Source organism: Ammospiza nelsoni, chromosome 5 (assembly GCF_027579445.1).
Source record: "Ammospiza nelsoni isolate bAmmNel1 chromosome 5, bAmmNel1.pri, whole genome shotgun sequence".
In the NCBI taxonomy this organism is placed as follows: Eukaryota; Metazoa; Chordata; class Aves; order Passeriformes; family Passerellidae; genus Ammospiza; species Ammospiza nelsoni.
The window spans coordinates 453,055-480,196 of record NC_080637.1 but is presented as its reverse complement, the minus strand read 5'-3'; the positions used below and the strand labels follow the sequence as shown (position 1 = coordinate 480,196).

Sequence of the window (27,142 nt, the reverse complement as noted above, 5' to 3'; positions counted from 1 at the left end):
GGAGCATTAGGGTAGCTTTTCCCAACGGAATTCCCAAGAGGAAAACGCCTGAGTCAGCCACTCCACTGCTGGCTCTGGGAAGGATGCACTGCTCCCACAGCTCCAGGGAATGCCAGGGCAGTGAATCCACAATGGAAGTGCTGCTGCAGAGAGGGCAGCTCCTGCTGTGTGCCTGAGCTGCTCTGCTGGAAGGTTCCCACTCCTCCCTGGGAACTCTGGTGAGAGATCCCAACCCATTCCCTTTTCCTGCCCCACAATGAGGGCACGGCGTGGCACCTCCACAGGGAATTTCCTGCCACAGCCACAGCAGTGCCCAGGAGAGCAGGGAAAGAGGAGCTCCATGCCCTTCCCAGCCACTATGGACCTGAGCTCAGGTTCTGAGGGACACTTTTTCCCAGCTGAACCTGGTTCTAGGGAGGCTCCTGGCCAGCACACCATGAACCCCAGGATCCCTGGGGCTAGAAAAGCCCTCCCAGCCCATGGAGCCCCAGCTGTGCCCAGTGCCCACCTTGTCCCAGAGCCCTGAGTGCCACCTCCAGGAGTTCCTTGGGCACCTCCAGAGATGGGCACTGCAAAACTCCCTGGGCAGCCCCTGCCAAGGCCTGACCCCTTTCCATGGGGAAAAAGGCAGCCCAGGCTCCAGGATGGCACAGGGACACAGGGACTGAGCCCCTCAGCCCAAACTCCATCCCAGGAACATCCCTGGGACACCACAATTCCCTCTCAGATGACTCAAGGCATTAAATACCAGGATCAATCCCAGGAGCAGCCACCAGAACTGAGCACCCAGCATCACAGCAGCATCACAGAGTTCATCCTCATTACTGGGAATTAACTGGCCACTTAATGAAGAACTTCACAGGCCCTGGCCAGAAATCCCCCAGTGCTGGGCTGATCCCACAGCAGAGGGGAATTCTACCCCTTTGCTCAGGTGAGACCCCACCTGCAAAGCAGCCCTGGGGCCAACAGCAGAGGGACCCGGAGCTGCTGCAGGGCTGGAGCCCCTCAGCTCCCAGGGAGCCAGGCTGGGACAGCTGGGGGTGCTCACCTGGAGAAGAGAGGGATCCAGGGAGAGCTGAGAGCCCCTGGCAGGGCCTGCAGGGGCTCCAGCAGAGCTGCAGAGGGACTGGGGACAAGGCCTGCAGGGACAGCACACAGGGAATGGCTCCCACTGCCAGAGGGCAGCCATGGGTGGCATCTTGGCAGTGAGGAATTCCTGCCTGGGCTGGCACTGCCAGAGCAGCTGGGGCTGCCCCTGATCCCTGCAGTGCCCAAGGCCAGGCTGGACACTGGGGCTGGAGCAGCCTGGGACAGTGGGAGGTGTCCCTGCCATGGCAGGGTGGCACTGGAGGGGCTTTGGGGTCCCTTCCCACCCAACCCATTCCAAGACAAAAGGACAGGGAGATGTTCCTACCTTCGGTAGAAGTTTCTTCAAATGTGAAATCTCCTCCACGGACAGAGAAACATTTGGGTTACAGTTCCTGGAATAGACCCAGCTTCAGGAAATGGTTTTCATCCAGTGTGAATTCCTTTGCAAGATTCCAATCCTGGAAAAGATTTTTAAAAGTTACTAATAAGCAAAGGTACCTGAGGGCCAAAGGCTTTTATTGTTTTCCCTAAATGAACTTTCACAGAACCATTCAGCTCAAAGGAAGATCATAGGGACTGACAGTCCCTGCCAAGGAATCACCAATCAGGGCACTCAGGATCCTCCCAGTTATCCCAGTTCCCCTCCTCTGCAGCACTGGGCAAACATGAACTGCCCAGCCCTGGCAGTGTCCAAGGCCAGGCTGGATGAGGCTCAGAACAACCACAGATAGTGCAAGGGGATCACAGGGGAAGAGCCAAGCCTGGCTCAGCCCATGAGCTCCCCCACAACTCCAAGCAGGGCTTTAACCAATCTCCTGAAATCCAGGAATTCCTGGTGTGCTGTGGGACACACCCAGGCAGAGACCAACCAGCAGCAGGTCCCCACATCAAATGGAAATTAAATGCAATATGAATATAAATGTATTTCCTCATCATCCAGTAAGTGGTTACTTAACTGCAGGTACAACACTGACCCACACCAAGGGCATTGATGAGAACAAAAACTGTTCAGGGTTTTATTTCTAAAATTTGTCACCCAGAATCTGTGCCCAAAAGTCTTCGACAGAGTCCCAGATTCAGGGAGGTTGGAAAAGCCCTCCCAGCCCATCCAGTCCCAGCTGTGCCCAATGGCCACCTTGTCCCCAGCCCAGAGCCCTGAGTGCCACCTCCAGGAGTTCCCCTGGGACACCTCCATGGATGGGCACCCCAAAGCTCCCTGGGCAGCCCCTGCCAAGGCCTGACCCCTTTCCATGGGGAAATTCCTGCTGATTCCACCCTGAGCTGCTCTGGCCCAGCCTGAGGCCGCTCCCTCTCCTCCTGTCCCTGTTCCCTGGGAGCAGAGCCAGATCCCTGCCATATACAGGGACACTTCCTCAGCAAAACAAATTCTGCACAGCTCTGGCTTAAATGGGCACTGATGCTTTGGAGAGCTCAAGGCTGCAAGAGCCATGGAAGAACACAGGGAATTCTCACAATGCACAGAAGAAGCTGGGACAGGGAGCAATGGGGGGGTTGGAAGGGAGAACTTGTCTTAGTCTCAGCTGGCTTTGCATCCCACAACCATGGAGCTCTGGAATGGTTGGGTGGGAAGGGACCTCAGAGCCCCTGCAGTGCCACCCCTGCCATGGCAGGGACACCTCCCACTGTGCCAGGCTGCTCCAGCCCCAGTGCCCAGCCTGGCCTTGGGCACTGCCAGGGATCAGGGGCAGCCCAGCTGCTGTGGGCACCCTGCGCCAGGGCCTGCCCACGCCCCCAGGCAGGAATTAGTTCCCAATATCCAACCTGAGCCTCTCTCCATCAGTTCCCTCAGGCACTGCACGTCCCTGCAGAGCCAGGACACCAAGGGATCCAGCCTGGCCGACCCCCGCAACCCTGAGCTGTGACACATCCTCATGGAGAGCCTCCAGGGACACCCCGGACACTGCTGCCACCCCTGCGTCACTGCCATGGCACCACAGCCAGCACTGCTGCCACCACCCCATGTAACTGTTGTGTCACCTCAGCCAGCACTCCCTGCCACCACCCTGTGTCACTGCTGTGTCACCACAACCAGCACTCCTGCCACCACCCCGTGTCACTGCTGTGTCACCACAACCAGCACTCCTGCCACCACCCCCTGTCACTGCTGTGTCACCAGGACACATCTGCTGGCCAAGGGACACGCCTGGTGGCAGCAGCAGCTGCTGGCAGTGCTCCCCAGGGCCAAGGGGCTGGCACAGCCACTGATGATCACAATTCCCTCCATCCAGCCTCACTCCCACAGCACCCAAACTCTGCCGAGGTGCCAGCACCCACAGGGCAGCACAAACGGAGCCGTGTCCCCTCGGGAGGACATTGGCCAAACACCCACAGAACTCAGGCCAAGTTTGGTGGGAGCAAACCCCAAAGGAGTGCAAGAGGCTGCTGACCTGCAGCTCCTCCCATGAGACAGCAGCTGGTCCAAAATATCCCAAACATACACAAAGAGCTGTGGCTGGCACTGGAAAGACACAGCCCAAATAATATGAACAAACTGAGAAGATCAATCAAGAGTGAAATCCATTTTGTATAAATGAGGGACCATGGAATGGTTTGGGCGGGACCTTAAAGTGCATCCAGTGCCAGCCCTGCCATGGCAGGGACACCTCCCACTGTCCCAGGGTGTCCCAAGCCCCAGTGTCCAGCCTGGCCTGGGACACTGCCAGGGATCCAAGGGCCATAGCTTTAAGGGAGATTCACAGCTCAGCTCCAAGCACATGAATGAAATCAGAGTGTGTTGCAGCTTTTCCACACATCTGTATGACAATATCCAATGAACAGAGCCCACCTTCCCCACCTTGGCCACACCTTCCATGCCTTAGGACAGATGGCTCCAAGATATTCCACAGGAATATGCAATGGAATCCACTTTCCATGGAATCCACTCAGGCAAGTAAGGAAAGCTCGTTACAGAGCAGCCTAAAATACACTAAAAACCTCTCCAGTGCCTTTGGAAAAGCATTTACACATTAGCAAGTCATGAACAACTGTTCAGTACATCCCAGCTCCCCTCCCAAGCTCTCCTCAGGGAAGTTCCACCTGGAGCAGCCCTGCTGGAGGATCTGCAGAGCCCAGGAGGAGCAGACCCGCTGTTCTGTGGCTGTTCCTGTGAGAACGTGTGCCAGGGGCTGTGTGTGTAACACATCCCTGCAGGACACAGGGCTCAGAGCCCACCCCAGAGCCTGCACCAGGATCCCTGAGTCCAACCAGCAGGGACAGGGATGGGCTCTGGCAGAGCCTGGATCCCTCCCTGTGCCCCTCTGCTTAAGGGAGCCGGGAATTCAACACCCAGCACAGGGATGGAAGCACAGAACTGCCCTTGGACTCATGGACTCATGGAGTATCCTGAGCTGGAGGGGATCCACAGGGATCACCTGCACACACCCCTCAGATCCCTTCCCTGGGAGCCCTGTCCAAATGCTCCTGGAGCTCTGGCAGCCTCGGGGCCAGCACCATGCCCTGCTCAGTGCCCAGCACCCTCTGGGGAACAACCTGAGATCCCACCTGAGCCTGCATCCCAGGGGCTCCTCCTGCTCTGTGCCTACTGCTCCAGGGGAGCCAGGAGAAGGGATGCACAGGGGCTGCAGTGCCCATTACCCAGGCAGAAGGGATGCACAGGGGCTGCAGTGCCCATTACCCAGGCAGAAGGGATGCACAGGGACTGTAGTGCCCATTACCCAGGCAGAAGGGATGCACAGGGGCTGCAGTGCCCATTACCCAGGCAGAAGGGATGCACAGGGGCTGCAGTGCCCATTACCCAGGCAGAAGGGATGCACAGGGGCTGCAGTGCCCCTTCCCCAAGGCAAATACATACCCACCATTGCTCTGACCCAACTACAAGGAAAAGGTTCTCTGCCTGCAAAAGGAACTGGAAAAGGATGAGGAGAATCAGGAATTCCTCAATAAAAACAATCAAAAGGTCCATTTAACTCTTAAACATGAGCCTCACAAGAGGAACAGAATTCCTGCCTTTCCCATTCATCCCAGGAGGCAGCAGTGGGATGGGAGCATTTGGAAAAGGACAGACACATACAGAATCCAGCTATTTTTAACAAAATTTAAAGTCTTCCCACTGCCTCAGTTACTTTATCATGGTTGATCAGAACTATCAGCCCAGATGAGCTAAATTCAACCTTTTATATAAGTTAGAACTTCCCTCAAGATTTCACTGATAAAGGAAGAGTTTGAGCTGTTGGAACTAAGGAAAAGCAGCATTTCCCAGGGTACCTGCACTGGTGACAGAACAGAACAACCACAAACTATTCCCTAATCAATGTCCACTCACATGAATTTTGGGATTTATTCAGCATCTTCCCACCTGCTTTAAGAGCAGCCCCAACAAAATCCCAGGATCGCTGAGGTTGAGAAAGCCCTCCCAGCCCATCCAGTCCAAACTGTGCCCAATCGCCGCCTTGTCCCCAGCCCAGATTCCTGAGTGCCACCTCCAGGAATTCCCTGGGCACCTCCAGGGATGGGCACCCCAAACCCCCCTGGGCAGCCCCTTCCATAGCTAAATACACTCAAAGGAAAAAATAATCCTAGCCTAAAACAGTTGGGACTTTCCAGCTTCTCTCCAGCAGATGTGAGTGATGCAAAGACTGGGAAAAATGGTCCAGAGGTTTTCCCATTTTTGGAGTTTTATACCATCAACACCTGCACTGATTTTCTGAACTTGGGGGTTTATGACACCGGCAGCACTTCCCTAATCCTCCTTGTCTCTGCCAGGAATTGAGGCATTAAAGGCTGGAAGAGCCGTAAAACCATCCAGGCACCGCCCCAATGCTCAGCCAGAACAGCCAAGTGACCACAAACACCAACTGACCAGGATGGTCACTCCAGATAGTCCTGGTCAGTTCTAACCCACCAACTCCTGCAGCCCATCCCTGACTGCACACAGCCATGGGGTCACTGGGATGGGCTCTGGTCTGTGCTGCCTCCTCATTTCCAGCAAATAAATAAATAAATAAACAAACATATACATACATACAGATCCTTCCATCAACTCTTCTGAACCTCAACCCCAATACAGGAATTGAAATATTCCCAGAGGCACTGGTTCTAACAGTAAATAAACAACAGCTGAGACAAACTGCTGGCCAGAGTCCAGAGAGCATGGAGTGCTCCAGGGCTGGAGCCAGGCTGGGAGAGCTGCAGGTGCTCACCTGGACAAGAGAAGGCCCCGGGGAGAGCTCAGAGCCCTTCCACAGCCTAAAGGGGCTCCAGGAGAGGGAGAGAGGACAAGGCCTGCAGGGACAGGACAAGGGGGTGCCCACGGCAGGGACACCTCCCACTGTCCCAGGCTGCTCCAGCCCCAGTGCCCAGCCTGGCCCTGGGCACTGCAGGGATCAGGGGCAGCCCCAGCTGCTGTGGCAATGCCAGCCCAGGCAGGAATTCCTCATTGCCAAGATCACATCCATGGCTACCCTCTGGCAGTTTCCTGGAGTTCCCATTCCATCCCTGTGGAGGAGCAGCCAGCCCACCCCTCTCTGCCCAAACGCTGCCAGCTGCTCCCAGCCCCAGCTCATCCCTAAATCCACTCCTGGCAAACATCATTTCAACTCTTCCTTCTTCACCTCAGGGTCAGAGCAACAGCAAATTTCTTTTCCTCTGCATGTGGACATTTGGAAAACGATATGCAAATCATGAGATCCCTGCAATGATCCTGGTAACTGGAGAAGCCACCAAGACCAGTTACTATTTTAAACTCTTGGCCAAGCTCTAGGAATCTTCCACAGGAGCTGATCCAGCACACAACCAGCACCTTGTGCTGCCAGAGCCTGCTCCAAATCTTTTCAAATCTCCATGGAGCTGTGCCAGGGCAGGGATAGCATGGACATCAGGACAGGCTCTATTCCAGAGGGTGCTGGGCACTGCCCAGGCTCCCCAGGGAACGGGCACAGCCCCAGAGCTCCAGGAGCGTTTTCACAGCACTGCCAGGGTTGCACAGGCTGGGATTGTTGGGGTGTCTGTGCAGGGCCAGGAGCTGGATCTGTGATCCCTGTGGGTCCCCTCCTGCTCTGGAGACTCCCTGATTCTGTGATCCCAGGTACACCACAGGATGGACGGGCAGCTGCTGTGGCTTTCCAGTCAGTCACCCCAACCACAGCAGATCCTTCCCCAAGGTCAGGCAGCCCTGGAAGAGGAAACACAGCCCAGGACTTCCCAGTGCAGTTCCTGACGGCAATGAACTGCCCACACCTGCAAGCAGAGGCACAGTTGTTGCTGTTGTTATTGTTGTTATGGTTATCCCTGCCCAGGGCTCCCTGGGAAGAAGCTGGAGGCTGCAGAGCATCAGCTGCAGGAGATGGAGGGTGCCCAGGGGTCCCAGTGCTGCCTGGTGACCGCCAGGGCAGGGACAGGGTCACTCCCAGCCCTCTGCCACCTCCTGCCACACAGCTCTGCCTCCCTGCCCAGCTGGAAGCCAGCCCTGCTCCATCCCCAGAGCTGTCAGGCACTCCCAGGAAAGCAGGCGAGGAGCGGTGCCAGGCTCATACATCACACCCCACTGCCACCTCACAACCATTTACACTCGCCAGTATTTTTATCCCCAAGAAATGGGATCATTTGGGTTATCAACATTTCTCGACTGCACAATTTCACTTCCCTAAAAAGGACCCAAATTTCCTTGAGAGAGAAGCAAACACTGTCCAGAATTCAGAGCACCCTGTAAATGTCTCAGGTCAGCCCTGATGGGGGCTGCAGGCACATCCCAGAGTCCTCCTCCTGCGAGTGCTGGACAAGGGTGACAAGAAGTCACCATCCTGCAGGAATTCAGCAGGAATTTCCCATGGAAAGGGGGTCAGGCCTTGGCAGGGGCTGCCCAGGGAGCTTTGGAGTGCCCATCCCTGGAGGTGTTCAAGGAGTTCCTGGAGGTGACACTCAGGGCTCTGGGCATTGGGCACAGCTGGGACTCAGGGATCCCAAAGGGCTTTTCCAGCCTCAGTATTTCTGGGATTCAGTCGGCCAGGAGAAGAGAATCATGAGCTACTCAGTGATTTCAGAGCTCTCTCAACCTCCTTAGGCTCCCACCTCAGACTCCTGAGCAACACAATCTGTCTCTGCTTCCAAGATGGAAAAATTCCCATTTTCATCTTTAACACAGCAAAGACTGAATCCAAGACCTTTGTGGATTTCTCTTCAGAGGAATGGTGGAGGCACCAAGGATGGTGAGAAACTCAAAGGAGGAAAGGAAATGCTTCCTACACAAACCCTGGAGCTCAAGGCCAGGCTGGACACTGGGGCTGGAGCAGCCTGGGACAGTGGAGGTGTCCCTGCCATGGCAGGGGTGGCACTGGAGGGGATTTGGGGTCCCTTCCCACCCACAGCAGTCTGGGATTCCACAATTCCATGAACCCAGCCCCCCTGCTCTCAAATTACACCACGCCAGGAGCCCATCCCATGCCAGCCATGAGGAACAGCCAAGGGACAGGACCTGTGCAAGGTTCTCCCTCAGGGGCAGCTCTGGGACACCCTCCCAAGTGGCAGCACAAAATTAAAACAGCTCCTTTGACATCAGGATTTTACATAACCCCATTCTCATTCAGCACCTTTCCCTTTGCTCCCTGCCTCTCTCATTTGCTCAATTCTTTTTGGAATCCCTGACTAAAGGCAAAGCAAGACACACCAGAGGCCTGGAGGCAGTGATCCCAACTCACTGGGGGTTCATCGTTGCTACACACCCCCAAAAGAGGCACTTCAGCTCCCTGAGACATTCCCCGGCCCAAGCTGCTTAGTGAAAACCACTGGGATACACTTAAAATTCACAGATAAAATTTCAACCAAAATATTTCACCAGTTTGCCAAGAATCTCCTTTTGTTTTCCCCTTGTGAGCTACAAAGATGAATTTCTTCATTATTCCTTAATATCCGACAAATTAAAGAGATCTCTGCATTTGCATCACAAAATCCTGGCACCATTTAGGTTGGAAAAGCCCTGCAAAGCCAGCCAGCCCAGGGATGGGGACTCCAAAGCTCCCTGGGCAGCTGTGCCAGGGCTGCACAGCCCTTTCCATGGGGAATTTCCCCAAAACCCCCCCTGGCCCAGCCTGAGGCCGCTCCCTCTGCTCCTGTCCCTGTTCCCCCCGGCTGTGCCCTCCTGGCAGGGACTTGTGCAGAGCCACAAGGGCCCCTGAGCCTCCTTTGCTCCAGGCTCAGCCCCTGCCCAGCTCCCTCAGCCCTGCTGGGGCTCCAGGCCATTCCCAGCCCCATTCCCTGGACACTGCAGCCCCTCCAGGGCTCTCCTGAGCTGCCCCCAGGATCCCAGGGGGTCCCTGGGCAGGGCCAGCACAGGGGACAGTCCCTGCCCTGGGGCCGTGCCCATCGCCCTCCTGCCCCCCTGGCCCCCCTGGGCTCGTGCCCAGCCGCTGGCACAGCACCCCCAGGGCCTTTCCCAGCTTTGCAGCCCCCTGCCCCGGCCTGGAGCTGAGCCCAGGGCAGCACCTGGCACCTGGCCTGGCTGTCCCTCACCCTGCTGTGCCCCCGTCCCTCTGCAAGCTCCCACCCAGCTCAGCACCACCCGAGGTTCCCTGGCCACCAGCAGGAAACCGCAGGCACAGTGGGATGCTGCTCTGCATAGAAAGGGGCTGTGCTGGGCTTTTTCTTTAACAAAAAACTGCCCCTGGCAATAAACCCTTGAAGGCCTCTGTGTTGGACAAATGTACACCCGAAATAAAGAGCTCCTTCTAATCCTTCTTGGCCTCCGAAGCTCCCAAAGACAGAGATGATATCAGGAGTACTTTGTTTTGATCATCAACCTTATCCTCACCCAGTATCTCGTTAAGCAGCCTCCTAATTGCTGCCCTACCCCATGCTAAAGACAGAATTTGCACAGCTTCTCGATTTAAATGTTACTTTTTTAATTAACTGCTCCACACCCAGACACGAAGAAACCGAAACCGCAGCACTTCAAAAGCTGCAAGAAAAGGCTGCAGAAAAGGATCCCAAGCGCTCTGGGAACAGAACAGCACAAAAAAGGCCTTTTTTACCAGCTCAGCCGGCGCACATGGAGCTCAATACATCCCTAAAATTCACCTCTGTGGGCTGCTGGGCTCACATCAGCTCTGAGGGCAGAGCAATCTCCCAGTCTGTGATCTCTATTTCAGCAATAATTCGGCAGGATTGGTATTTGCAGCTGCTCCTCTGTGCTGACCCCATGGAAGCAACACCAGTCCCAAGGAACCCCGGGGGGACTCGGGGCTTCCCATTAAATATTAACTTTGAGTGTAAGATTTGCAACTGCATTTGAATGTTAAAGCAGCAAAACAAAGTCCTGGGGTGCTTGAAGCATTCATTTCCATCCCTTGCAGGACTCCAGGCTCCTCCCTCTCGGCCTGCCTGCATCACTTTGATGCTGCTCAGGGTTGGTTACTGTCCGCTCCAAGCAACAAGTGACATTTTCAGCCGGGTCACCCCAGCTCAGCCCCACAGAAATCCCTGCTCGTGACCAGCCTGGGATCTCCGAGCCGGGTGTTGGTTTGTACTGGGGTGCACAAGCAGCGTTTCACAGAAATCCATCTGTCCTTCCGTGGACCTTGGATGTTTTCACCTCTGCTGCCCACACAGACGAAGGTGACGTTACAGAAGACACCTCTTTGTACTCAGACTGAGGGCCAGCATTTGCAAACTGAGATTTCCTGCTGCACCCCACGGGGAGATCAAGGGCTGCCCGTTCCACAGACGCCTTTTTGATCAACACACGGCCTCGAGTGAGCCAGTGAAACAACTGCCGAGCTCCTTTCCTGCTCCTTCATCCCAGTTCAAAGCTCCCAAGGTGAGTTTGTGGCTGTACCTCAGCAAAACAGCCCAGCCTGTCACACACTGCAGCTCCTACCAGAATATTCCAATGCTCCTCCACGCAATGGACCCAGAACTGAGGCCTCAGTGAAGCAGAGCCCTCAAACAGGACATTAAATAAATGCATTTTCATTTCCTCAAGCTTTCAGGGCATTACAGACAGTTTATGCAAAGTTTAAGAAGTTTTGCAGTTAAAATTAATAAAAACTCCTCAGAAGGAGCTCAGAATGGCTGAGGTTGGAAAAGAGCATCAAGTCCCAGCTGTGCCCAATGCCCACTCTGTCCCCAGCCCAGAGCCCTGAGTGCCACCTCCAGGAATTCCTGGGACACCTCCAGGGATGGGCACCCCAGAGCTCCCTGGGCAGCCCCTGCCAAGGCCTGAACCCCCTATTCCATGGGGAAATTCCTCCCCGTTCACCCAATTCCTCAGAATTGGGTAAAACATCTTTCTCCCTGCATGGCACTTAACCTCTATTTATGAGCCAGGCTTCATTCATCCATCATAAAACCTCCTGAAAGGAAAACAATCCCTGGGAACTCTCAGACCCACCCTTTAGAGTTCCATGGGTTTTACCTGGACAAAGAAACATCAAAGCTCAACCTGCCCTGGGAATCCCAAACCAGCAGGACACACTCCTGATCTGAGGCCACGTCTTGCTGGGTACTAAACCTGCACTGCTGGGAAAAAATGGGTTTCCTTGGCCATGCAGTATTAGCAGCAAAAAAATAACCAGCTGGATCATACCCCCAAACCAGCTTCCAACATTGCTGCAGGAATGTCTGAGTAGGGAGGGAGGGCAGGGAAGTGAGGAAGGACGGAGCAGCAGCAAGGAGACAGCATTCCAGCTGAAATGTCCATCCAACTCGGGCTTGGAGCACTAATCCAAGGAGTCACTCACACTGTGACTGAATTCCCTCAATCATAACCAAAACCACTCATAAAACCCATGGAATCTGTAGGGTGAGCATTTGAAAAGACTGAAAAGGATGACATTTGTTTTTCCAAGCTTATTAAAGAATCCTAGAGATTGGATCAACATTGGGAAAATAAGTGAACATCCACCTTGCACAAGTGATCATCAACAGCTCTCTTGGAATGGTCTGGGTGGGGCCTGGAGTCCCCTGGGATAGTGAAGGTGTCCCTGCCCTCAGCAGGGGCTTTAAGGCCCCAAACCATCCTGGGATCCTGTGATTCCCCCACGACTCTGAATGGGCCAACCCACAGGAACTGCAGCCATTTCCTCAGCAGGAATTGCCCCCACAGCATCAAAACCTAAACCCAGCAGGGCACTGCTCCTTTCAGCAGGGCCCTGGAGATCCTCCTGCTTCCCCCAGCACTGGCCCTGCTGGTTGGCTGGTGGTGATCCCACCTGCTTTTCCCAAAATAACACATTCCTGACCAGGCCACTATCCACAGCTCCAAACAAACTGGGATTACACAACAGGATTTTCCCCACATGGCCAAAGTCTCCCATGCCCACCAGGTGATCCCGTCTCACTCCACTGCTCCTCGGAAAACTCCAGCACAGATCCAAACCCCAAGGATACACTCAATACTTCTCCTTGCTTTTCTCTTCTAAAACTAAAAATAACTCAACAGTTTTGTACTTGGGAACTGCACTGCTTCATTTCAGCATTTGCTTCCAGGTATTTGAGAAAACAGCACAAAGAAGCTCTAAGAACCCCAGGATCCCTGAGGCTGGAAAAGCCCTCCCAGCCCATGGAGCCCCAGCTGTGCCCAATGCCCACCCTGTCCCAGCCCAGAGCCCTGAGTGCCACCTCCAGGAATTCCTGGGACACCTCTAGGGATGGGCACCCCAAAGCTCCATGGGCAGCCCCTGCCAACGCCTGACCCCTTATTCCATGGGGAAATTGCTGCTGATGCCCAAAATTCACCTGTCAAAAATGAAGTGGCCGTTTGTTTCCTGCAAGACACAACATTCCTGAGCAGAGCTGCTGCTGGAAATGGAGGCAAAGCAGGAGCAGGGAGGCCATGGACACACCGGAAGCACACCCCACACTAACATCACTGCCCTGCAGCAGTAATTTCATGTGTCAGAACAAAGGTGACAGAAGGGAAGGAAAAACAGAAGGCCTGAAATTGCTTCTTTTGCAAGAGGAAGTTACAGTGTAACAGCAGTGAAACTGAGTGTGCAGTCACTGCTGACACCCTATCCCAAACCCCCACCAACATCTGGCACTCTAAAGCCCCTTACAGCTCATCCTTGAGTTTCCAGAGCCCTCAGTTACACACACCAGTCTAGGACCAGCCATAATGAAACAAATTTTCTCTAAAGCAGAAAGAAAAAACTCAGTAAAATATTGATAAACTTCTTCTGAGCTTTGGGTCCTCCCCATGCCAGGCACTGAAGCAGAAGGGGAAACCCTGTCCTCTGCCTGAAGGGCCTCAGAGCCCCTCCAGTGCCACCCTGCCACGGCAGGGACACCTCCCACTGTGCCAGGCTGCTCCAGCCCCAGTGTCCAGCCTGGCCTTGGGCACTGCAGGGATCAGGGGCAGCCCAGCTGCTCTGGGCACCATGTGCCAGGGCCTGCCCGCCCTCCCAGGCAGGAATTAGTTCCTAATATCCAATCTAACCCAATCCATGCCTGCCCTCTGGCAGTGGGAAGCCATTCCCTGTGTCCTGGCACTCCAGTGCTGATTCAAGGTCCCTCTCTGGCTCTCTAGGATCCCTTCAGATCCTGGAAGGTGCTCTGAGGTCTCGACACAACCTTCCCCTTCCCAGGCTGAACATTGCCAACTCTCCCAGGCTGTCTCTGGATGAACGTGCTGGGCTCCTCTGGACCTGCTCCAGCAGCTCCACGTCCTCCTGATGCCAGGAGCAGCAGAGCTGTGCCCCGTGCTCCTCACAGAACTGAAAACCAGCTGTGCTGGGCATGTGCACAACAACAACAACTTTGATTTGGTTCAGTGCTTTGGCCCTAGAGAGATCTGCAGGGTTCTGAATGCCTCCCTGCTTCCAGCAGCAAACTCATCCACGTGCTGTGGAAGAGGGAGAAGGTTCCCCAGGCAGAGCTCGGGGTTTGGACACAGCTAAACCTCAGTGTCTCACACTCACAGAATCACTTAGGTCGGAAAAGCTGCTGGGGAACACCCAGCCCAATCTCCTCAGCTGCCTGACCCAGGTGAGGAGGTCCCTGTCCCTGTCCCCTGCCCAGGCTGGGTCCCACCCGAGGGGCAGCTCTTTATGCTGAGGATGACTGATGCCAGTCAGTCACACAGATTCCCTGGCAGGAGAGGAAGGAGCGCTTCTCCAGCACAACTCGGCTATTTCCGACCCCTGCAGACAGGGAATGAGCACCTGGCTCCTCCACTGACTAAAAAAGGAACCCTGAACCACTGAACCTCAGAAAGAAGGATTTACATCACAGAGGTGCAAACTTAGGGTGAGGGTCCAGCCCCTGGAAAGCAAAGGCAAAGTATGAAACACATTGTTGGGGGAGGGGAAATACTTGGAAAGTCATGGAAGAAAAATTAGAGTATACCATGGACAGTACAACATTAAATAATGATACAGTAAATCAGGGAATCATAGAATGGTTTGGGTGGGAAGGGACTTTAAATACCATCTCATTCTAATCATGGCAGGGAACGAAGACTAGGAGAATGCAGAAGAAGTAAATAACAACTGAGCACAAAAAAAAAACAATCTTCCAACTGAAAAATAAAAAGGAAACAAGCTGCAGAGCTAAGCTGCAAAAACACCCTTTGGTGCTTTCCAATTTGCTAAATGGTGCAGACTGAGCACCTGCTCAGCAGGAATGGGGTGTCTGGCTCCAGGCTCTCAGGATAACCTGGTTATTCCATTCCCTGGGCTGAGCTTGACTTAACCTAACACAGAGCTGTGGCTGCTGTCAACACCAGTGTAGCCCCACCGCTGCAACCCCATCACATTCCAGCCCCATATTCCAACTGCCCGGCAGAACTTCCAGCAGTGGGACTCATGTTCAGTGAAACAGAAGTGCACAGTCATGAGATGGGTTGGGTAGGAAGGGACCTCAGAGCCCCTCCTGTGCCACCCAGCCATGGCAGGGACACCTCCCACTGTGCCAGGCTGCTCCAGCCCCAGGGTCCAGCCTGGCCCTGGGCACTGCAGGGATCAGGGGCAGCCCCAGCTGCTGTGGCAATGCCAGCCCAGGCAGGAATTCCTCACTGCCAAGATGCCACCCATGGCTGCCCTCTGGCAGTGGGAGCCATTCCCTGTGTGCTGTCCCTGCAGGCCTTGTCCCCAGTCCTTCTGCAGCTCTGCTGGAGCCCCTGCAGGCCCTGCCAGGGGCTCTCAGCTCTCCCGGGATCCTTCTCCTGTCCAGGTGAGCACCCCCAGCTCTCCCGGCCTGGCTGCAGGGCAGAGGAGCTCGAGCACCCCCATGGCCTCTCTGGGTTCACTCCAGCAGCTCCAGTCCCTCTGCTGTCAGGAGCTGCAGGCTCTCAGAGGCAGCAGCAGAAGTTCCCAGGAAGGGGAGGTATCTGAGTCCTGCTCCCTGCGAGCCCAGCAGCCGCACAGCCACACCAGGAATACGTTGCACCACGATGCTGCCAGCGCCATACAACCATGCCCTGGTTAAATCCCAGGCCAGCCCTGGCCCTGTCACTGCGCTCCCTCCTGGCTCCCAGGTGCCCGTGCTGTGCCCGGTGCCAGCGCTGCCGTGCCGCTCCAGCTGCGGAGCTGCCGGTGCTGGCTCCGTGCCCGCGCTGTGCCGCTGCCATCCCGCACGGACGCGGTGCCAGCACAGGGCACCCTGGCCTCCTGCCCGCTCCTGGCACGGGGCAACCCTGCCCTTCGTCCTCCGCCTCGGGGACACGGGGACAGTTTGCAACCTGTGAGCTCACAGGCTCAATTATCCTTTTCAAAGAAAAGAAATCCATCTTAACATAAAAGAATTCAATTAAACGGCGTCCCAGGGGATCTGCCGAGGGAAGAGAACACAAATAAACAGCTAAGGAAACACAACCTTCTCATCCCAGCCTGCTGCACAGCCGAGCCAGGAGCTGGAACGAGCTGCAGGCTGTGCAGGGCTACGGGAACGAAGGAAAGGAAGAGACTGCCACATGGAAGAAAACCCCAAATGTCACAGCAGAGCCAGCGGTGTGTTCTCTGAGGTGCGACAGAACTCAGTCCTCACAAGGAATCGAACACAAAACTGAAACTGAAGCAGCTTCTTGTGTTCTATTTCCTTCTTCCTTCCTGTGGCAGCAGCAGCCAGACCATCCCCACTCCTGCAGGTTTGTGCCTCTCCCAGTGCCAGGTTCTGCTCTGCTGCCACTGTTCCGAAAGCTGCTCGAGGAAATCAGAATCAAAGTGACTCCAGAGTCATCAGTGTCACTCCAGGCCACAGAACTCTGAGCAGCAGCAAACTGCAGAACTGAAATCCCACTGCAACCCCAGGTTCCCAGCACAGGCACCCTCAAGTGCAGCAGGGGCACTGCCAGGTCCACACAAACCCTGAACTGAGCAGTCCAGATGTCTGGGAAGTTTCCCTGCAAAGCCAAAGTTCCACCTGGCTCCAGCTCAGGCCCAGCTCCTTCAGCACCTTCACTGTGACCTGGATGCAGCTTGAGGGGACACCAGGGAAGTGTGCAGATGGCACAAAACCAGGAGGAGCTGCTGCCTCCCCTAAGGAAGAGGCCCTGCAGAGACCTGGAGAAATCCGAGGGCTGGCAATCAGCAGCAGTGTGAGGTTTAACACAGGCAGGTGCCGGATTCTGCAGCTGGATGCACCCACAGGCCGGGATGGGGAGGCTGGAGAGCAGCTCTGGGAAGGGACCTGGTCCTGGTGGACGGCAAGGGGGACCTGAGTCACCTGTGCCCTGGTGCCAGGAGGAACATCCGTCTCAGGGGCATCAGGGACAGCAGCAAGGGAGGGGACTGTCCTGCTCTGCACTGGGGAGGCCTCACCTCCACTCCTGGGACTGGGCACCTCAATATACAAAACAACTAAAGCTCCTGGGGAGCATCCAAAGGAGGGACATGGGGATGGGGAAGGCTCTGGAGGGGCCACACAAGGAGCGGCTGAGGGCACTTGGAATGTCCAGCTGGAGGAGACTGAGCTCAGAGCTCCCAAGGGGCTGCAGCTTCATCCCGAGGGGCAGCTCTGATCTCTGCTCCCTGAGAGCAAGGACAGCACCCAGGGAATGGCTGGAGCTGTGCCAGGGAGGGTCAGGCTGGGAAGCAGGAAAGGTTCTGCCCCACAGGGTGCTGGGCACTGCCCAGGCTGCCTGGGGAATGGGCACGGCCCCGAGGCTGCCAGAGCTCCCTCCCTGGGATCGTTGGGGTGTCTGTGCAGGGCCAGGAGCTGGATCTGGGATCCCTGTGCTCCCGTCCAGCTCAGCAGATTCTGTGGAAAGCTGTGCCAGAGAAGCTTTTCACTCTGCCCCAGGCAGGGAAAAGCTCTGAGCTCTGCCTGCCCCCAGTGACTCCCTGCCCTTTGCCATTTCACCAGAAGGTTTCTCCCTCGCACCTTCCAGCTTCCCCTCCTGCCCAGCTGATCCTGGTGTCCGCAGGCACCTCGGCTGACTCCAGGGAAAGGAATGGGGTGTGTGGGTACCGTGACACCGGGGACAGCCACCCCCAGAGCTCCCGGCTCTCAGGTAACAAGCAGACACGGCAAAGAGAGACTGAGAAGCACGAGGAGGAGCAATCCCAGCCCAGCAGCTGCAGAGCTGCCAGCTCAGGCTGAGGAGCTGCACTTCCTCCTGACAGCACCTCACCCTCGCTGCGGTGACAGCCCCCGGTCACGGCTCTGTGCCACGTGGGGTTCGGTTTAAAGGCGCCCCTGACAAAAATGACAATTCTGGTCAGGCTTCAGGCCCTGCAGACATTTATTACTGTCACTCTCGAGGTGCCTCTGCTCCATCTGGGACTAACAGGCACTAAGAAACACAAAGATGGAACTTCCCACTTCCACACCTCATCCAACAGCAATATGTGTGGCACTCAAATTCCACCTAAATCTGAGCCTTTTTTGTCTGATATTTTCAAGCTTGGCTGCAAAAGCTTCATTTCCTGAGATAACTGATATTTATTTGCCCAAGTTTCCCTCCAAACCAGAGTTAAGGTGCAGGTAAAAATAGTCCAGGCAGTGATAGTAATGTCAATATTGGTTATTGCAGTGCTGGCAGCTGGGTAGGATCAAAACAAGGAGCAGGGAAGTCCATCAGGAGTGAGGGGAGGATGGTGGGAGGAACAGGGAGCAGAGAGGGAAAAAGAAAAGCTCAAGTAGAGAAACACAGCAGCAGCCAGGAAAGACAACACACTCCTGCTTCCAATAATATTGAATCAAAGGAGACACTTAAGAGCCTTTGTTGCTACTCCTGGTCACACAGAGGCCACATTCCTTCCCTGAGCCTTCCATAAACCCCGACATCTGTGGATTTTCCATGAAAAGGAGGTAAAACCACCGCAGCCCATGAATGTAACTGGGAGCAGGGCTGTGTTCTCCCCATAGACAGGGCCAGGAGTGAGGGACTGCTGCTCCCGGCCGAGGCTCAGTGTCTGACAGCCCGGCCCGAGCACTGCCGTCACTCATTAACTCACTCTATTAACTCCTCAATTAGTTCTTCAGGAATTCTGCATCCAGCAAAACAAGACCTCCCACAAACCTTCCTCCCTGTAAAGGTCTCTGAAGTTCTGTCAACCTGGCACAGGCTCCCTAGGGAATGGGCATGGCCTCGGGGTTGCCAGAGCTCCAGGAGCACTGGGACAACACTGCCAGGGATGCACAGGGTGGGATTTGGGGGGTCCCAGGCAGGGGCAGGAGCTGGACTGGATGATCCCTGTGGGCCCCTTCCAACTCAGGATATTCCTTGATCCTATGATTGAAGCACCCAGCTCCTCCTTTGCTGTCAGCTCGCCGACCTCACCCGTTTCTCCCGCACCATTTGCACCCAAATTTCCCAGTTATTCTTGTTCTACTCCTGTTCCAAACCCAAGATTTACTTCAACAAGAGACTCTCCTATTTCCTGGCATTCCAGTTTGCCCATTTTTATGGCTGAGCTGCAGCTCCTGCCCTTCAGGCACTGTGACTCGCAGCCCCTGTTGAACCATCCTGCTGGATGACATCCACAGAGTCATGATCCCGAGCACAGAGCCCAGGGTTGCTCCACCTGCACCCCTGGCAGTCAGCAAGGAGAGCAGGAGAGCTCAGCCCTCTGTTCCCAGCCCCAAGCTCCCCCCAGACTCTGCTGAGCAGGGACAGGACCCAGGGAACAGCTGGAGCTGTGCCAGGGCAGGGATAGCATGGACATCAGAACAGGCTCTATTCCAGAGGGTGCTGGGCACTGCCCAGGCTCCCCAGGGAACGGGCACAGCCCCAGAGCTCCAGGAGTGTTTGCACAGCGTTCCAGGGATGCACAGGAGCTGGATCTGTGATCCCTGTGGGCCCTTCCCACTCAGGAGATTCCATGGTTCTGTGATGCTGGAATTCCTCTATACCGCTTGCTAGGCTCAGGGAAGAAAAGTTTTGGGTCCCCTTTGCCACCTGAAAACTCAGGGGAGACCTCAAATGAAGCATTCCCTGCAGAGAGCATGGAAAAGCACCACAGGAAACACTGGGATATCTCCCTACCAAAGAGGAGAGGAAGCATTAACAAACCAACACCCCCTTCTCGCTCAGGATCTCACTGTGGGGGACAGCAGGGATGGGATTCCCTCCAGCTGTCTCCCAATCCAACCAGGAAGCTGTGATCAGGACCAGGGGATCCCACTCTGGAACACAGCTGGGCCCCCCAGCCCCCTGTTCCCCAGGCAAGCTCTGCCAACAGCGGCCTGGAGCTTCCCAAAAATCCTGTAAGCCCACAGAACACTTTTCTCCTGGTAACAAACCCCCGAGCAGCAGCTCTCACACAGCGCTGCCTCGTCGTTATTATTTTTGACAGTTTCCAATTTGTGAAGTCAGAAATCCACCCTGTCCCTCCCACAGCACACGCAGAGCTCCTGGAACACCAGGCTGAGCAGGAGATGCTCCACAGCTCCTGCATCCCACAACAAACCTTCCCCCAGCGTGAGGTTCTGCAGGAACCTTTCCTGCACCACCTGCCCGACAGGCACCTGCTGCTGCACCGCCAATCTGTCCCCGCTGCCAGCCAGGACCTCGTCCCACATCCTTGCATTTCAACGTTAATCCAAAGGAGGTACAGAAAGCACCAGGAATATCAGTGTACACACAGAGAACAAGCCAAGGTTTCAGACCAGTTTGTTCCTACCCAGCCCTCAGCACCTTCTGCCGAGCAAATGTCACCCAGGCCAGCCCAGGCCATGATGTGCTCCCACTGACAGCCCAAAATTTAACTTTGCTTCCCATGAGATCACCATTGGTTGCCATGGAAATCCCTATACTACCATCCACCAAGGGTATTTTTTACCACTGAAGTATTTTGGCAGCATGTTCGCTTTTAAGTGTCAGAGTAATAAGAGAAAACATAAATGTTTCTTCTCTCATCAGGCTTTAAACAGAGCTTTATAACCCAAATCTGCTCCTAAGAGCTTGGTTCAAACCTGTGGGGCTGGGCAGGGCTGGAATCACCACTTTCTCCTTTCTTAGGCACAAAATAAACAATGAAAACAACCTTTAAGTTTTTAAAACACTGATTTCCAAGCGGGGATCAAGTGAGGAAAAACCTCTTAGGCCCCTCCAAGTTCGCTCAGTTTCTCTTTTTCACTTCCTAGTTTGTTTTTTTTTTTTTTAGCTGGTGCAAAACAAGGCCCTCAAATTCAGCAGGGCCCTCCCAGCCTCTGCCAGGAGCCGCTTTCCTGTCAGATCAATCTTGTGGTGATTCCAGCGGGGCTGGTCGTTAATAAAACCAGCACGGTGACATTTACGGCCAAACTCTGCACCCTGAGGTGGGCAGGTCCCCAGGAGGGTGGCACCGTGGGAGGCTGAGCCCCCTCCTGTGACCCCCGGCAGGGACCTGACCCCGGGAAGGGACCAGACCCTCAGGAGAGGGACCCTGACCACTGATCCCTCTCCTCTCACCCCCGGGAGGGACCTGACCCGCGGGAACGGGACCAGAACCCCGGAGGACGGGCCAGCCTCTCGGGAAGGCAACCAGACCTCCGCAAAGGGGAGCAAGACCCTCGGGAAGGGGAGCAGACAGCCGAGAAGGACTTGACCTATAGGAGGGGAACCACAGCCCAGGAAGGGGGACCCTCAGAAGGGTGATCTGACCCCCCGAAGGGACCAGACCTCCGGGACTGACCTGACCCCCGGTAGGGGGACAAGAACCTCGAGAGGCGGACCTGACCCTCGGGAAAGGGACCAGACCCCCAGGGACCCTCGGGCGGGGGACCCCCGGAAGGTGAGCAGACCCTCGGGAGTGCGCGCTGAGCCCTAGGAGGGGGATCTGAGTCGCAGGAAGGGTGACCTGACCCCTGACCTTGCCACCGCCACCACTCCCGACAGCTCCGGCCACTCCCGGCCGGCCAGGTGAGCTCCAGGAGCACCGGGAGGCCGCAGCCCCAGCCCCCCGCCCCGCCAGCCCGCCCCGCACGCACCAAAACACGGCAAAAGGAAACTGTCACGCGCAGAGCAGGCGGATTTAACCCAGATCCGCACGGAACGAGGCGGCGGGACCACGGCCCAGCCCCGGACAGCGGCTCGGCGCGGGAGATTTTTAACCCCCCAAACGGTACCGAACCCCCAGAGCTCGGGGGGCGGCTCCGGGAGGCCGGAGCGGAGCCGGGGGGGCGGCGGGGCCCAGTCCGCGGCGCCGGGCCCAGCCCCGACCCTGGCCCCGCGAGGGCGGCGGTGACAGCCGGGTCTCACCTGCGGGTGCCGGGCTGCCCTCGGGCGCTGCCGGGCCGGGCTGCGGGCCGGGCCCGCGGGCTGGGCCGGCCGGGGCTGCGCGGGCAGCGGCGGCGGAGCGGCGGCGGCGGCGGCTCCAAAATGGCGGCGGCGCCGCGGCTCCCTCAGGGCGGGGGAGAGGGGCGGGGCCGAGGGGAGGGGGCGTGGTCTGAGTTGGGCGTGGTCGTTGATGGGCGGTGCTATCGGAGGTAGGCGTGGCTGGGGAGCGGACACGGGGACAGGGATGGGGACCGGGGACGGGAATGAGCGCATGGAGATGGGGACACAGGGACGGGGACACGGACATAAGGACACGGGGACGGGGGCAGGGATGGGCATGGGGACAGGGGGACGGGAATGAGCGCATGGACATGGGGACACAGGGACGAGGACACGGACATAAGGACACGGGGACGGAGGACGGGAATGAGCGCATGGAGATGGGGACACGGGGATGGCGGCACGGACATAAGGACACGGCGACGGGGGCAGGGATGGGCATGGGGATGGGCACATGGGGACACGGACATAGGGACACGGACACCGCAGGATGGGGACTGTGGGACGGGGATCGCGACTTGGGACGGGAACAATGGGACGGGACGGGGGGACAGGGACGGGAATGGGGATGGGGATGGTGGGGCGGAATGGGGACGAGGATGGGGACACGCGGACAGGAATGGGGATGGGGGGACAGGGGCGGGGATGGGATGGGGACAGGAACGGGGACCTGAGGAGACAGGGACGGGAATGAGGATAAGGGGACGGAGACTCGGGGGCGGAGATGGAGGCACGGGGGCGGGGACAGGGGACAGGGAGATGGTGGGACGGGGAAGTGACAGGGACAGAGACACGGGGACACTGGGATGGCGATGGGGACACGGGGACAGGGGGTCGGGGATGGTGGGGCGAGGGCGGGGACAGGGGAACGGTGGGGCGGCCCCAGCCCCGGGGACAGGGGCGAGGGGATAGTGACAGCCCTCGGGACCCCGGGGTGGGCGAGCTGCGGCCCGCGGGGGTGGTCACGGCCTCGGGGGGAGCAGGAGGAGCACGAGGACAGGACCCCGCAGCTGGAGGGACACGGGGACAGCGGGAGCCCCTCCGTGGCCTTCAGGTGGCCCCAGCGTTACTGCAAGGGGGGGACCCCAGAGATGGGGGTCAGGGGACTGGGGTGGGGACAGAGTCCACCGTGTCCAGGGATCTGGGTGAGCTTGGAGAAGGGAAGGGAAAAGGGAGCCAGAGGGAGCAGGGAGCCAGGGCTGGAGCCGGGATCTCTGAGTCATGCTGGCAGCCTGGGCTCCTGGATCCGCCGTCGCCGTGCCCGGATTTGTCTTTGTCTCGTGGATAAACTGCTTTCCAAGTGCCAGAATCCTCCAGGAACCAGAAGGAAGCCATCCAATCCTTCATTCCAAAGTGAATTCCTGCCATGAGATTTACCACTAAGCTGCTCCATGCTGCTCTCACCAAGGCCTTGACCCTGCACAGACTCCTGCACGTGGTTAAAGTTTACAGGGAAAACGTGGCCTTTGCCATGGGAAAAGAGGGACGGTTTTGTACTGCCCTGCTGGCAGGGGCCACGGAATCACGGGATCCTGGAATGGTCGGGGCTGGGAGGGAGCTTAAGGCTCATCCCGTGTCACCCCCTGCCGCAGGCTGGGGTTTGGCCATGGGACTGTGCCACAGAAATGCCATAGAAGTGTCCCCCATGACTGAGTGGGTAAAACTCCTCGTTTATGGACGCTTTTCCAGTGTGAGAGCTGCAAGGGAAGGACTCCTAGAATTTACATGGCACCCAGTGTGGTAATTAGCACGTTGGTGGCCATTAATGCGGAAAAAATAGCACAACCTCAGGAGTTTCACTTCCCTGTTTCATCTGTTGGAGGGAAATGGGCTTATAAAGCATTTTTTGTGGCTTGCTGTGGCTGCTGGGGACAGGACGAAACCATCCAAGCAAATTCCCAAACCTTCCAGCCGCCCTCAGAGCCCATTCCCGCCCCCAGGAGGGCTGGGGTTGTACAGCCTGACTCCTCCAGCTGATTTCTAGAGCTCCAACCTTGGAACAGCTTCCTTGGTCTCTGCTCCAGCCCTCTGGAACACGCTAAGATACAGCTGAACTCTGGGCTTGGCAGCAGCAGGGCCAGGAGCTGCCAGCTCCCCTCTCCCAGCAGGGACAGGGACAGGGACAGCGACAGACAGCCCAGGCCACGGTTCTGTGCCCTGGCTGTGGCACAGGGCACTGGATCCCACTGGGAACAACTGCTCGAATGTCCTCAGCACCGACACGAGGGGCAGGGCCAGGCTGGGCCAGGCTGGACTCCCAGAAGGTGTCCCTGTCCCTGGCAGGGTGGCAGTGGGGGGCATCGGGGACCCCTCAATCCAAACCCTTGCAGGATTCCCTGCAGGTGCTCTGTGTGAGGGCAGCCCCCCAGCACAAGGAGCGCTCTGCCTGCAGAGCCCCCGGCCCTGGAGCAGGGATGGAGCTGAGCCTGAGCAGGATTCCCAGCGGGAGCGGGCACACGCTGGGTGGGAGGCTGCAGCCCAGAATAGGCTGTGGATGATGAAGAATTCTGGGATCTATTCTTGGCTCGGATTGAGGCGTGATCTGGTGCCTCCAGCAGGCATCAGAACAGGATCTCCCAGCGCCGGTTTGACATTAATCTGAGCGGCCCTGCAGGGAGGAGGGGACGAGCTCTCCTCCCTTCTCCCGCAGCCACAGACTCTGCCGAGCACCCAGCGCTGCCCTGGGAGCTTTTCCAAACCCCGGCGTTTCTCTCTGGCTGCCTTTTGGGCCGAGTGACCGGGCCTGGTTCAAATCCCACGGCTCCGAGTGCCCGAGCACAAAGAGCCCGATGAGCAGCTCACATTCCTTGGCCTGCGGCACCCCGCACGTTCCCGGGGCTGCAGGGAATGTTCCTCGCTGCTCTGGGGAACATTATCCACATTATCCCGGCCGGCAGCGCGGGAGCGCAGGCGGCCAGGGCAGCGGCTCCTGCGGGGCCGGGGCGCACGGTTAATTATAGCCGGCAGGGTTGGGCAATGTTGTGTTTGCCGGGTTGCCGGGGAGATGAGCGGCGGCCCCAGCGCTGCCCCGGCGGCTCCGCGCTCGGCACCAGCGCTGCGCTCGCAGGGCTGCACCGCCGACCTTCCCAAATATGGTCCAGCAGCAGCCGGAGCTCCCCGGCTCGGCCCGGGCTCTGGAACCAGCCGGCTGCTGCCATCGGACCCTCACAGCCTCTCCTGAGGGCACCAAACTCAGCCCTGCGGGAAATCCCGCTCTGCAGCCTCCCCTGGCCACAACCAGCAGCCTGGGCTGGGCACAGCCCGAGCCCCGCAGGGCTCCAGCCGGGGGATACCGAGAGCAGGTGGGCAAAGGAGTCCTGAGGGCTCGGGGGTTTCAACAACAGGAAACCAGAACTGCTCTGCGGCAGGTCCTGAGCTCATGGAAACCTCCTGAGGAGCCAGGCTGGGAGAGCTGGGAGTGCTCACCTGGAGAGGAGAAGGATCCAGGGAGAGCTGAGAGCCCCTGGCAGGGCCTGCAGCGGCTCCAGCAGAGCTGCAGAGGGACTGGGGACAAGGCCTGCAGGGACAGCACACAGGGAATGGCTCCCACTGCCAGAGGGCAGCCATGGGTGGCATCTTGGCAATGAGGAATTCCTGCCTGGGCTGGCATTGCCGCAGCAGCTGGGGCTGCCCCTGCATCCCTGCAATGCCCAAGGCCAGGCTGGACACTGGGGCTGGAGCAGCCTGGCACAGTGGGAGGTGTCCCTGCCCATGGTGGCACTGCAGGGGCTCTGGGGTCCCTTCCCACCCAGCCATTCCAGGATTCCCTGGTTCTGTGATTCCAACATTTGCCTGTCCTGCCTCCTGGCTCTGGGAAGTTCTCAGTGAAGGAATGGGGATGCTGGGTGTGACCTTCTGTTCCTGACAGCTCCCTGCTCAGGGACAGGGCTCTGCTCCCGTTCTAATGGAAACCCTCCAGCCCTCACTTTTACACTTCTCAGACGTTCTAAGCACTTTTATTGTTCTTTTTATTCACAGTTAATTTTCTTCTGCTTGGCCAGGAGGGAATGTTTGTGTGGTTGCAGTGAAATTAGCCATGGGAGAACCCTGGGACAAGATTAAATCTGATTTTTATTGTGGGACAAAGAGTTATGAGGAAACAATGTCCAATATTTTTAATTCATATTTTCCTTATCTTTTCCCCCTGTCCCTTGTGTGGCAAGAATCACCTCCAAGTGTGGCAAGTATAAATGCAGTGTTGCAGGCTTTATTACAAGCCTGTAATAAATGATATTCAGCATTAATTAGCAGTTCATGGGACAGGGCAGTGTTTAGGTGCAGCTCCTCTGCTCCCTGACCAGGGGAGTTTGACAGGGGCAGGGCAGGTGGGGCAAGGACATTAAAGGGCTGAAACTGAACAAACAACACGGGGGGGCCAAAGAAGTGCCAAAATAAATAACCAAACCCACGGGGGCAATGCTGCTGTGGGAGCTCGGCAGCCTGGCCATGGGATTCCTGTGGAAAACAGCTCCTGCCAGGAGCTGCAGTGACACCACACACCCGGGGTCTCTGGGGGGACACTCGGGGTCACTTGGACACCAATGGGGACTCTGGAATCATGGAATGGTTTAGCTGGAAGGGGCCTCAAAGCCCACCCAGTCCTGTGGGCAGGGACACTGTCCCAGGGTGCTCCAAGCCCTGTCCCACCTGGCCTTGGGCACTGCCAGGGTGGAATTGTTCCTTCTCACACTTTCTCTTTACACTGCTCCTACTCCTCCTGTGCTCCGGGCCTGGCCCTGGCAATAAATAACCCCCCAAAGTGCCTGGGTGCTCCTCAGCAAACCTGCCGCAGATCTGTGATTCATCCCCGCTATTTCCCAGATGTCCGCGAGCAGGAAGCAGCTCGTGCATTGCATTCACGTGCCTGGAATCGCACAAAAACCTCGGTAACTAACAATCCCGGGTCAGTCTTTGCCCTCTGCCTTGGAACACCCCCGTGCCGGCTCTGCCAACACCCCCGGGACAGCTCCCGGCCCCGGGGCTCCCCGGTGCATCCTCACTCCCGGGGAAAACTGCTCCCAAAGGAACCGGTGTCACTTTCTCACCTTTGTAAACGTAACCGAGGCGTCAGGTAACTTCTACAATAGGAGTCGCTCAATAAAAGAACTCTCTCTCAAGCGAAAGTCAACTTTCAGCTGGGTCAGCTTAGGTCACACAACGAGTTGTACGTTAGGCAGGTGGAGAGTGTGAGTTACACTGGGGCGGGTCTGTGCAACTTCTCTGGTAAAAGAGATGCCGTATTTTACCCCTTCGTGAGCCTGCTTTGTGGAAATCTCCTCCTCACGCCCGGCAGGGAACAAACAGCGTCTTTTCTAAAGGGTGTTTGGAGCGCTCCTAAAACCGGCCCTGCAGGACCGGGGGGCTGCGAACGGGGGCTCGGGGAGG

The 27,142-nt window shown here is 56.9% G+C and overlaps 1 protein-coding gene across 3 annotated transcripts in view; it reads right to left on the bottom strand.

Moving 5' to 3' along the window:
* PPP6R2 (protein phosphatase 6 regulatory subunit 2) overlaps positions 1-21,816 on the bottom strand; it is a 55,643-nt gene extending 33,827 nt beyond the window's left edge. For 2 of the 3 annotated variants that reach the window (XM_059472516.1, XM_059472514.1), the window contains exons 1-2: positions 21,680-21,816; positions 1,415-1,547 (exon numbers count right to left, since the gene is read on the bottom strand). The gene's annotated coding sequence lies outside the window, so the exon portion shown is untranslated. Of the gene's footprint in view, positions 1-1,414; positions 1,548-21,408; positions 21,565-21,679 lie in introns of those variants that run through there. The other variant, XM_059472515.1, reaches the window with a different exon arrangement.
* Positions 21,817-27,142: the final 5,326 nt, after the last annotated feature.